This window comes from Ammospiza caudacuta, chromosome 3 (assembly GCF_027887145.1).
Source record: "Ammospiza caudacuta isolate bAmmCau1 chromosome 3, bAmmCau1.pri, whole genome shotgun sequence".
NCBI classification, from domain to species: domain Eukaryota; kingdom Metazoa; phylum Chordata; class Aves; order Passeriformes; family Passerellidae; genus Ammospiza; species Ammospiza caudacuta.
The window spans coordinates 88,302,600-88,315,233 of record NC_080595.1 but is presented as its reverse complement, the minus strand read 5'-3'; the positions used below and the strand labels follow the sequence as shown (position 1 = coordinate 88,315,233).

The window sequence follows — 12,634 nt, the reverse complement described above, 5'->3', positions numbered from 1 at the left end:
TTAGTACAGTAATCCTGATCAGCCTTACATGTAAAAGACAATTTCATCACAGGGAGGGTTTCATTTCTGCAGCAAATCAAGGTCTTAACTTGAAAAAAAAAGCCACGGAAATGTTATTTATGGATACAGTCAATAAAGCATTTTTTCCACTCCAACTGTACATTAGTCAGACATTCATTACAAAACCAGAATGTCTTGTTTCAACTTGCACTAAATCCATGCACCCTGGTTTTACATGGCATAGGTTGTCTTTAAAGATACTGATGATAACTGATGAAAATTTCCACCAGAAACTGTTTCCAACGATGTAAGTGAAAGGATACACTGAAATGAATATTCAGTTACTACTGCTGCCTGCAAACCGGGTCCTGACAGAGACACTTTACCTAAACATTTTCAGCTCTTTGGGTACTACTGTCCTTGGAGAAGTAACCATGTTGTTTCTCATCGAGGACAACTCATTCTATCTGATCATTTGAAAATCATCCAGTTGAACAAGTGTGTTTCATCTGATGAATAAGTTATTAAGAATGTAAAGAGAATCTTATTACTAAGTTTCAAAAATATACGGACGAAAATATGGAAATACATTTCTAATAGCAAAGTTAAAACACGTGCTCTAGAAGAATAACACTATTTTCATAGATTTTCTAACACCAAAATTTTATTCAAATAAATCAGAAATCAGGTAATACAGCTGCTAAATCATTAATTACAGGAAGAAAGAAACATAGTAATAGCACTTGCAATGAACAAGAACAGCCCTTGTCTTCAAAAAAATGTATAATGGAAGCTAGATTCCCACACAAGTTCGGCATCTAGTCCAAACATCAGCACTCTTCACTCTTTCCTTGATTTGGAAATTATCTAGTAGACATCTTTCCTCTCAACCTTCTACAATTTGAAAGTGAAGTTTTTAAAACTCAAATTAGTCAATCCACGGTTTGCAACAATATTGAATACTAAGCATGAAATTCTAAAAGGACACTGAGGATGAGACTGAGAACGCTTTAGAAAAGTGAAAAATATAAAAACAAGAGACATAAGCTCAAGACTCACTGTGATCCTACCAGGAAATCTAAATATTGCCATCTACTTCTCAGTATGTTATTAGACCATTTTACAGATGAGGAAATAACGTTTACCCTCTCTCTTGGAAGTTTTTGAGATGCACAGTCTATATCGCAAAGGAAAAAAGTATTCATACAATTTCTGTAATTTTTTAAGCATTTTGAGAAACAAGGGAGCACAGAAGAGAAACAAGAGTGACTGTTTGACCTTGAGCTTGGATCCTAACAGTTCACATTCATGGTTCAGTCCCAAGTAACAAGTATTGTACAGTACAGTAAGTCACTGAAACAGATTTTCCCAAGATAATGCCCCTATTCAGCAGCATGTAAGTAGAACAATTTATTTTGCTCTGCTTAACTGCTTCACCCACACATTTGACATTAAGCTTCAGGCTTCCTGACTGAGCAGTGAACATGTAGGACATAATCAATGTTGTGCAGTTATGCATCACTTCCCACAGTCTTGCTGATTCAGGCATTTCAGAATAAACATGAATCAAGTTTTTGATCTAAAAAACAAGTTTGAAAACATATTTTTCAACTCTTGTTTAGCATTTCTTCTCATCACTCCCCTTAAAAACAAGTTCTACTTTTACATATTCCTGGTTTCTAAATAACCTACAATATTTTGGTGCAAGTAAACTCGAGATTCTTTACGATAAGAAAATGTCCAATGGATGAAAATCTCAAACGATGTTAATAATAACGCAGCAGTTTTCTTCCATGGATATGTGGCAGAACTTGAGTCACAACATTCTGTTCTGCAAACCACATGCACGCACGTGCAGTGACTTTACTGAGAAAGATTTGAAAACAAAAAGAACACCAAGATTTAGTTGTATAGGTCCACAATGAGAATTCTGGCTTACCTTGCTCATTTGCCTCCTACCTCCCTCTAATAAGGAGCCTCTCTCCCTCATGATACTCCCAGAGTCTCCCCTAAGTAATTCTCAGGCTTCAGTTTATGAACCAATCTCTGAAAATTTCCAAGCATCCAGGCTTACAGCTTTTCTACTCACTAAACTACTACTAGATTCAGAAATGAATTTACCAATATTAATTTTCCACTAACAGATGTAACAATAGGAATGACATTGTATTAAGAGGAATGGGAGTGGGAGAAAAGTATCAGTAACAAATGCTGATTTTAACAAAATATGATCTTAGATATGCAAAACGCCTTCCTCATATGTTGTCAAATACACACAAAATGAAAGACTAATTCATATCACTACCAATGAAACCTCATTTATCGTTTCATTATAACATACAAAAGGTGCAAAAAGTAAAAACAATTGCATTCACAGTGTTTAACACTGTAACTCCAAAGAAAGTTTCTCTAAGGTACAACTGCCACAATAGATATTCCACAAGAAGCATCCAAGGGTAGTCCAGAAATGCACTTACAGCTCAAAAAACCATCAGGAAGCTGAACTTACAGAAAGGTAGTTTAAAAAATACCTTTTAGAGACCATACAACAACTCCATGGGATCCCTTCTAACATTCTAAAGTAAAACTGTAAAATGAAAATACAATAAAGAAAAAAGTGAAATAGAAGTCACTGTACAAAAGCGGAAACAAAATTACTGTCCCACATATGTCAATTAAAGAAAATTTGTACCTCACATAGCTCATTTCTCCATCACATACAAAATTGAGAACAGCATACTAGAGATGCACAAATAAACTAACTGCAGTTCTGCACAACATACGAAACTTAGTCTCAAAGTCTGAATCAAAACTGGTAAATTGGTCCTCCTTCTGGACTGCAGCTTTTGCTTCCTGGCTGCTTCAGAAATAGACTGACATTTATAAATTTTCTACATCAGATTCTAAAAATAATTTCTAATTTATATAGAAGCAGTTAATAGACTTCCTGTTTTACAAATAAGCAACGTGCTATTCCCAATTGCATTAAATTCCGTTAACAATTATGAAATTTAACAATAGCCTTTCAGGTTTGTTGTCTTCCTTCAAATGTTTATAAACTATGCAGTGATTCCTAAACAGCTCAGAATCAACCGAAGTTTCTTCACGGAATTATAGAATAGTTTGGGTTGAAAGGGACCTGAAAAATCACCCAGGTTCCAACCCCCTTGCCCTGCATGAGGCAGGGACATTTTCCATGAGACCAGGTTAGAGCCACATCCAGCCCAGCCTGGCAAGATAAAGTTTGTTTTACAGTATTCCAGTGTGGGAAAGGATTTCTGCTGTCTACTGGTGAGTGAAATCACAGCCTATCGTGCTAAGCATTAGCACAGCTCAGGGTCACAGAGAGCTCCTCAGCATGGAGGCAAGGAGGCAATCCCCTTGTCAGTACTTCAGTGTGCTCATAACTGGCCTGTCAGAGCCAATAGCACAAGACTGGTGCATTTGGCTCCCACATCTCAGAGCTGCAACGCCAGAGTGCACACAGCCATCACTCAGCACTGGGGCTCCTCTCCATATCCTGGGGCTCCTCTCCACCCCAGCTCCTGAAGGGCAAACCCCCAGGATGCTGCCAGGGCCCGACATTCAGCAGGAGGTGATGCACAGCCCATTGCTCAGGGGTCAGTCTGCTTCCATGGTCCTTTCTCCTACCACATCCATCTGTGGGTATCAGCCACAGAAGCTGATAAACCCAGCAGCACCACAAGACGCCTGCCATCACTCACACAGTCATATCTCATGTACAGTGCCACAGGTAACCTAAGGAATCCACAGAATATATTATAAATATCTTGAAATCTGACTGTAAAGCTTCGGGAAATATCAGATTTCAAGGTAGTACCTAAAGAACTACTGTTCATAACCAGATAAACACATGTAACTAGTTCATGGAATACTAAGCCTGAGGGTGAGAAGGGGAAAAAAAAAAAGACAAGATGGATTAAACAAAGCAAGTCAGACAGATTATCAAGATCAAACAGATCACCCAAGTGAAAAGAATGAAGGGTGCATTGAAGAAAACAGCAGAACAGCCAGAACCTCTGCCTGAATAATGGGCTTGTAGGCACCAAACATGCCCCCACATTCAGGCAATAAACCTGTGTCTCCTGAATGCCAACAGAAAATTTTAAAAATGTTATACTTCATTTCTACTGCAGAACAGATTGCTCACTGGGGTTCATCAAGCAGAGTGAAGGCTTTCAGAAAAAAATATTTTATTTACAATAAAAATAGCCACAAACTAACACATGTTGGCAGAATCTCACTGTATTTATTTAGCATGAAACAGTTTTTAAGCAGTATTTTTTATTCCCCGAATAAAAATGAAAAAAAGACCCCAACCCTACACCTTTTTATGCTAACAGTTAAAATGGAAGACTGAAACAGAAAGATGCTTTTTTACATTTCAATTAAACAACTGAAAACCTGCTAGCTCAAGAGAAAAGCCATGATCTTAGGATCTTTGGGAAAGAAAGGGAAAAAAAAGAAAGAAAGAACATTGAAGGATTGAAGAAATATGTAAATGAAGGATGACAGAATTTAGTTGTTTTGGCCAAAAATACAAGCAACACCTAAAAATCTTTAAAATAAGCCTTTGCTGTAGTCAAATTATTAGCAGCTGCCTTTCCCAGCACTTGGTACTGCCTCCTGACACAGCCTGCTCACTCACTCGTCCAGTGCATGACTGGGCAATCTTTCAAAGCTCTTCTTAGTTCACCCTGTAAGCGCAGGGCATCTCGCAAAAGCGACTACATGGTCTGGGATCCCCACAAACAACTACGTAACTTCTCCAATAGCTGCACCGTTAATTACAAAGAAACCAAATGAAAAAATGAAAACATACATAAGATGACAGTGTTGTTGCGAATAAGTATTTTTCCCCTGTGTCAAGACATCCAATTTAATTGCAGATGCCAACTAAAAACCTGGTAGACACCAGCGTTGAAGAACGGGGAAGGAAAGGAACTCCAGCTCCCACGGGAGTTCTGTTTTCCACAGCCGTGTCCGCAGCTGATGGAGAGGGGAGGGAAGCTGGAGCCGGCGGCTCCCCACACCGCGGAACACCAAGCGAGAAACCCCCCGCGAAAACCTCGCGGAAGAAACTTCACCAACACTTCAGCAGCGAGAAGTTTGGCCAAGGATTTTACGGACCCCTCGCATCCTCTCTTCGGTGACCCACCTCGCTCGGGCAAATCCTATTTAATGACAATCTCTCACCATGCGTGTCCCGCTCCTGCCCCAGCGGCTGCTGCCCCGGGCCCCCGCAGCCCCGGCGAGGCAGCCCCCGCCCCTGAAGGGCGTCTCCGCACCAAACACCGAGCCCACCCTCCGAGGACCAAACTTTCCGTGACAACAACGGAGCAAGGGCCCGGCGCGAAGCGAGCACCCACCTCCTCCGCCGCGGCCGGAGCCGCCGCCGAACGCTCCGAGGCGGCCGCCGCCCGGCACGGCCCGCTCCGGCCCGCTGCGCCGGGGCCCCGGCGGCTGCCCCGCTGCGCGGACACGTCACTCAGCCCGCCGCGGAGCCCGCAGCGGCCGCCGGGCGGAGCTCCTGAGCGCCGGCGGGAGCCGCCCGGCCCGGCCCAACCCAGCCCGGCCCGGGCCCGCCTCGCTGCGGCCGCCGCTGCCGTCAGCGCCCGCCCCCGCGAGGCCCGGTCGGATCCCGGTTGGCCCCGCCGGTCGGGCGGGTCGGGCCGGGCCGGGCCGGGGCGGGCACCGCGTGTCCCCCGGAGCCCGCCGCATTCCTGCTGCCGAACGTGACACGCCCCGGGCCGGGAGCTCATCCCGCCGCTCGCCCCAGGCCCTGCGGCGGTGGCCGCCCCGCGAGGCCTCGGTGCACGGGCGGAGAGCGGAGCTGCCCGGCTGCGGACACGGGGGGGACAGCCGGGCCCGGGGCTGAACAATTCGGTACGCTCAGCCTCATGCTCACGAATAGCCAGGGTACGCGCCAGGGTACAAACTGGGCCATGGCGCTATTTTTATTTTAATCTCATTTATAACTAGAAATCCAGTAAGTTTTCAAATTAAATGCTATCTAGAGACGCTGGCACCTTATGCCGATTTTTTTTTCTTTTTGCATGCTTCTTGCGTGACATTCCTCACAGTGAGCATCTCTGCAGGGCAGCACTGACCTGCCAAGCACACGGCCACCCAAAGCCCGTGCCACTCAAGCATGGAACGCTTGTCCTGAGAGTAACAGCAACCACTTGTACACTCAGCACTGACCATGCCACTTAGTTAAAATATAGAAAACCTTTACAAGAAGCAATCATTTTGCAAATGTGTGCTTCACAATATACCCACGTACACATCTGTCACACTTCAATAAAAATAAACGCTCTTAAGTACATTAAAAATTCTTAAATAAATTATAAGTCATTACAACTCTTTAATGTTGTTAAGTATTATCTGAAATCTTTGGACCACTTTTAAGAATAAAATCTTCGAGCTAAATGCTGTTCAAAGATCCATGTGTCATCCAGCAGTGATCCCTGCCTATTTAAGTAAACTCATTCTACAGTGAGTAATAAAATACACTCAGTAAATAGGAAATTCATTATCATTACTAGAAATCATTACTAGAAAATGGTGGCATTTGACGTTTGATTAATCCATCTTTTCCCTACATTTTCCCTTTGTCTGTAGTTTAACAACACAGATTTACAATTATCCAAGTATTTGTGTGGGTTCATACAGTCTGAATCACAAAGTTTTTTAAATTTTTCCTTTCAAAAAATGTTTCCATTTTCACAAAGTTATTTCTTTTTAATGCAGTTCATCATGACATTGACTCAAGATAGCTTTCATATAGATCTAATTGTCTTGTTTGCCATGTAATAAAGCAAACATGACAATTGGGCCATACATCAAAGTTAAGGCCAGGAATACCATTATGGTGTTCAATTCATATCTGAGACCTCTCAGTTCAATCAGAGACCATTTTATCCTGTTGTTTTTGTGATTTTAAAAATGTGTTACATTTCACTCACACCAAGCTATTATTTCAGGAGCTGAATGGTAGGGAATCAATCTTGGGCAAACTGTTTAATAAGTACTTATCATTAGAGGCCACTTTAAAAAACAGACACATACCTAGACCAAGTACAACTAGCTTGATTCTGTAATTAAAAATACCATTTACTAGCAACATCCTTCTCCTTTTGACACCTATCTCACAATCTATGTACATTAAATTCTTCCTCTCATAACTACCTTTCACAGATTCTAATCTTTCACAATTATATTAGACAAAATTGAAATCCTTCTTTAAGACTTTTTGTGAACCCTTTTGATCTTTGACTACTCCTTCTTTTGATTCTGGTGACCATACATATATTCCAATAAATGTTGCTGTGGAAACCTTGTTGGATAAATCCAGCAATAACAGATCTACTTAGAAAAACTAACTTTCAAAATAACTTGCACTTTCCTGCTGTTTTATAAGGCAACAGCCTATTAGCAGTTATAATTAGCACCCTAATCATTGCAATCACAAATTCATTATTTATCCACCCATAATTAGTTGTTGATACTTAGAGTAGAGATAATGGCTGTCTCCACTGTTAACATGATGCTTTTTAGAACTGGATTCTAAGTAGATGTTTAAATTGGTTTTACTGGTGATACTTGCATGAGACCTCACCAAAATTTACTTGCTCTCATTTCTGATTCCTGAGGCTTCAGCAAAGATACTTTGCCTCCAAGCATAGGTCATCTACCCCACACATCCTCACCAGACATCTACACCATCCACCTACTCCAGCCCATGGACCGGGCATCTTCAGGACTCCATCATGCTGGCCAGCATCCTGACTCCCTGGGACACAATGCCATGAAGGTGGGATGCCTTTTCTCTTACTCCTTGGAAATTGGCATGGTTGAATGTACACCCAAATTTATAGCACCTAAAGACATCATTCCAATAGCTTGCTTTCCAAAATACTGCACGAAATCTGAACAAAACAACAAAAACTTAAGTTATCAAGTTCCCAGGAAAGCCGTTTTCTCAGATTCTTCCATTTAACAGCTGATGTAGCTGGCACTTTTTCCTGGAGAGTATTCATCCACTGGAAATTCTGTTTTTCCTAACTGTGTCCCCCATGAAGTCAGTGTGTCATCTGCTTACTGTAATCCCTCAGAAACCACTCCAAGCCAGGATATCCAATGAGTTTGCTTAACCTGAGCATCTGCAGAACAAATGCTGGAGCCTTGCAAAGTTACAGGTCCCCTCTACTTTTCTTACCAAACCAGACTGAGTGACAGTATATTTTTTTATTTATATATATAATACATACAATATAATACATATTTAAAAAAATAAAAGCAAACCACAGTTTTCCTAAATTCAGACTATTACATCAAAAATAACATTTGGGTTTATAAAAACACTGCTTATTCATATTCTGCTTTGATGCCTACTGCTGACTCATCTTCCACATCTTCCTGAAGCACCAACACCACTACTGGGAGACAGTTCCTCAGTTCTGAACACACTAGCACAGGTTAACCTGACAATTCAATTTTATAATATTGTGATCTTTTACCAGCACTAGAATGTCTTTCATTAATGCATTTCATTTCACTTTCCTTCTTTTATAAGGAGTATTTGCAAGTCAAATTCTCAGACTGCCAATTCAGACAGACTAGGTATAAATTTTCCTATATTTGAATATTTATCAGGAGCAAAGCCCTTGTGTTACATCATCTCCTTGTTGTCATGGTGGTACATAAGTGATAGTACAGCTGATGCCATAACTTCTTGTGATGGGTTGACCTTGGCCAGCAACCAGACCCTCACCCAGTTGCTCTCTCATTTCCCTTTGTCAGCAGGACTGGGGGAGAAAATAATATGGCAATCTTGTAGGTCAAAATGAAGACAAGATCCCTTAGCAACTACTGTCATGGGCCAGACTCAGCTTGGGGAAATTTTATTTTTTGTCAATTAAAATTAAAAATGAGATGGTAACAGAGACAAAACTAAAAAGACCCTCCCCTCTCTGTTCTTCCCTCACACCAGGCTCAACATCACTGCATTCCCAGCTCCTTGGCCTCCTCCAGCCCAAGGGGCACAGTGGGATGGGAACCAGGGTTGTGGTCAGTCAATAACAGCTCCTCCCAGTGCTTCTTCCTCCTCTCATTTCTCCTCTGCTTTAGTGTGGGTGCTTCCCACAGGCTGCAGTCCTTCAGGATAAACCTGCTCCTTCAGGGCCCCCTCCATGGGCTGCAGGTGAATCTGCTCTGGTGCCCTGGAGCAGCTTCTCCCCCTCCTTCTTCACTGAACCTGATGCTTGCAGAGATGTTTCTTTCACTTTGTTCTCCTCGCTCCTGTGCAGCATTTTTTGCCCTTCTTTACCTGTGTTTTCCCATGGAGCCCCCGCCATGGCTCAGCCATGCCCTGCAGTGGGCAGTTGGATCCGGCTGGAACTGGCTGTGTCTGGCTGTGTCCAGCCAGAACTGGCTGTGTCCAGCTGGAACTGGCTGTGTCCAGCCGGAACTGGCTGTGTCCAGCTGGAACTGGCTGTGTCCAGCCAGAACTGGCTGTGTCCAGCTGGAACTGGCTGTGTCCAGCCGGAACTGGCTGTGTCCAGCTGGAACTGGCTGTGTCCAGCCGGAACTGGCTGTGTCCAGCTGGAACTGGCTGTGTCCAGCCGGAACTGGCTGTGTCCAGCTGGAACTGGCTGTGTCCAGCCGGAACTGGCTGTGTCCAGCCGGAACTGGCTGTGTCCAGCCAGAACTGGCTGTGTCCAGCTGGAGCAGCCCCGGCTCCCCTCACGGAGCCCCCGCTGCCGCCACTGTTGCCAGCCCTGGGCACCTGCACCCCCAACAGTCATTTGCACAAGTTGTTTCTATAACAGAACATTCCTACTTTCAGTTATTTCACTGCTCTCTGATGCCTCTTCTTCATTCTGAAGCTGATAAAGGAAAAAACTTAAGTGAATTTCCTCTCAGGAGCACTACAAAGCACTGAGGCCATGCAACCCTGAAAGAGAAATGAAGCTTTTGGCCGAAGCAGAACTGTTCCCAAGGAAGGAAAGGAGGAACTAGTGTAATACAAGATTCTGAGAAAATTTTATATCAAATACTATGTACGACTCTAAGCTGCCAACACGTAGTAAAAAGGAATTCAAGTGGGAAAAGTGACAAGCAAAGAGTATTAGGATGGATTAGGAAAACAAAAGAGTAGATCTATTTGTATGCATGAATATGCAAAAGAGTCTCCAGGGGTAAAAAATAATTATGTAAGATAAAAAGGCAATGATGACACAAGAATAAATTACTTTAAATTAGAATAGACTTTAGGCTCTTTCAGCCTAGGGCAATATAATGCTTAGCCTAAAAAGTTTTTAAACTTAGCCTCAACCAGTGTCACAGTAATACTCAACAAAATGCTGAGAGAAAAAAGGAAGAGTTATAGCATCAGAAAAACTGCATCTTCAATATGTAACCACAACCTGGTCAGCAGTATATAATGTACCAACCAGTTCCATCTCCCTCACCCGAAAGTATCCTAGCTTTTTTCTGATTTAATTCTTGATGAGTCCTTAGGAAGGCTACTGCTGCTTTCCATGATACACTTTCTTCCTGTAAATGTGACCCACAAAACAAGATGAACAAGCTCTTGTTGGATGCTATATGCCTACTCTATGCAGACCTCCATGCAAAAGTACTCTTTATACTTCTGTAGTTTGTCTGCATGACTTTGTTTCTCAAGGTATCATAGATTTGATACCTTGATTTACACTTAAAAGATTCTGACAGCAGAACTGCAAGGTTCGAAAACATAGCAAATTCAGCTCTCTACCTTCTACAAAATTAGTCCTTCATCAGGTATATTTTGTCCCCTTCTTGTTGCATGCCCCATGCTTAAACTTGAATGAGCACAACTTCGGTAACAAAATGCAGTGTTCACTGGTAAACTGCTTTTAGCATTACAAGCAGCAAGGCAAGAGAAGGAAGCTGCAGATCTATATAGGAATATATAAATACAAGCAAATACCTGGAGCTGCCAGAATCGATTACCAATGATAAAACCTCACAATTCTTTACAGTGTCTGAGGACAGAGTGGTGAAAACACTGTCAGCTTATACAGCACACTAATGTGAGCAAAGGAGCAGAGGCAGCTACAATCATATGAGGAAATAAAAATTTCAAACCAGATGTAATGTATCTGACAAAGCAAGTATTAAATTTCCACTCTCTCTGCTCAGGTCATATTCCTAAGGACTCAGAAGTGACCCTAGGTGGCTCTCAGAAAACAGACACACAATAGCAGCAAGCAATGCCTCAGCCAATTTCTTTGCTTTCTCTTTTGTGGACAGCCTAGCAGGCCCCACTCCTTCCAAGCTTGGCCTGCCTGGCACCTTGAACTATGAACAAGGTCTGCCTTTGCTGTATCATCGTCTTTCCACCCCCCTCACCAGTGTGCAACTTAGGGAAAAGCAGAAGGCACAACGTGCTGCAAAACACTTGTTCCTGCTCTGTGGCACTGTGGCACCACTAGCAGGACATGCTAATTAGTCAATCAGATCCAGTGCATGAAATGTCTCCTCCAACACTGGAAACCCATCTGGGGGCTGACGACATCAACAGGCATAGTTTACTTCATTAATGACCACTGCTTGTAGTTTTTGTTCCAATTTAAGTAACAGTGCAATGACACAAGACCAAAACACTGTAATTGCTGTGTAACATTGTTGGCCCAAGTCTGCTCCAATATTTTTCTGAGAATATGTTTAACACTACCAAGTAGAATGTATTTTCCTATTAACTGAAACACCTGAGTAGCAAAACAGTAACATTTAAATTAATCTTACAGATCATTTACCAAAAGAAAAAAAAAAAGGAAATAAAAAAAAGGAAAAAAAAAAAGAAAAAAAATTGAGGACTTTACTCATACAAACACTATTATACATTCTTCTTCTTGTCCCAGTCTGTACCCACACACATCTCACAGTCAGTGGAGCTGTACACATGAATGTCTTGCTTCTGCTTCAATTAATCTCAGGTTCTTTACTGCAGAGGCAGCCAACCACTTGCTTGCACTGTGCATTCTTATAAGAATAATTAAAATACCAGTAATGATGCTGGGTTCCTTGGAATCACTAATCTAAAAAGCATCAGGAATCATTTCCTGAAAAACATTCTGAAAGAAATGCTCAGAACTGTATTTTACTATTTTGTAATGGGACAAGCTTGTGGTCTTTCTGTTCGTGTTTTTGTTGTTTATTTAAGGTAGCTTATACTAAACTATGAAGTATCATGTGGTACCAAATGAAATGTCTTCACGGTCAGAACCTAATGCAAAACTGGACCACACACTTCAAATAGCCAACACCAGAAGGGTCATCCCCAAGAGATGTTTTTTTCAACTGTTTTTAATACACATACATAGCACAGCTTCTAGTGTTCCAAACATGCTTATGGGAATAACACATGAAACGCTGGTGAAGGGACATTGGTTTACAAGATTTTTATAGCTGTTTCCATGAATATGACATTACCTTTGTCACATTTAGCATTTCAAAATAAATCATTTTAGTGCATGCACTGCAAAAACTGTTTAAGCTACAAATAGCAAGAAAAAAATAACAGGCATTATTTTAATCAGGAAATGAAAATCACAATAGACAGCTA

At 41.9% G+C, this 12,634-nt stretch overlaps 1 protein-coding gene across 4 annotated transcripts in view; it reads right to left on the bottom strand.

Annotated features, from left to right (window-relative positions):
- ARHGEF10 (Rho guanine nucleotide exchange factor 10) overlaps nt 1–5,491 on the bottom strand; it is a 110,919-nt gene extending 105,428 nt beyond the window's left edge. For all 4 annotated transcript variants that reach the window (XM_058801565.1, XM_058801562.1, XM_058801563.1 and 1 more), the window contains exon 1: nt 5,391–5,491. The gene's annotated coding sequence lies outside the window, so the exon portion shown is untranslated. The remainder of the gene's footprint in view (nt 1–5,390) is intronic.
- Between the last annotated feature and the right edge of the window lie 7,143 nt (nt 5,492–12,634).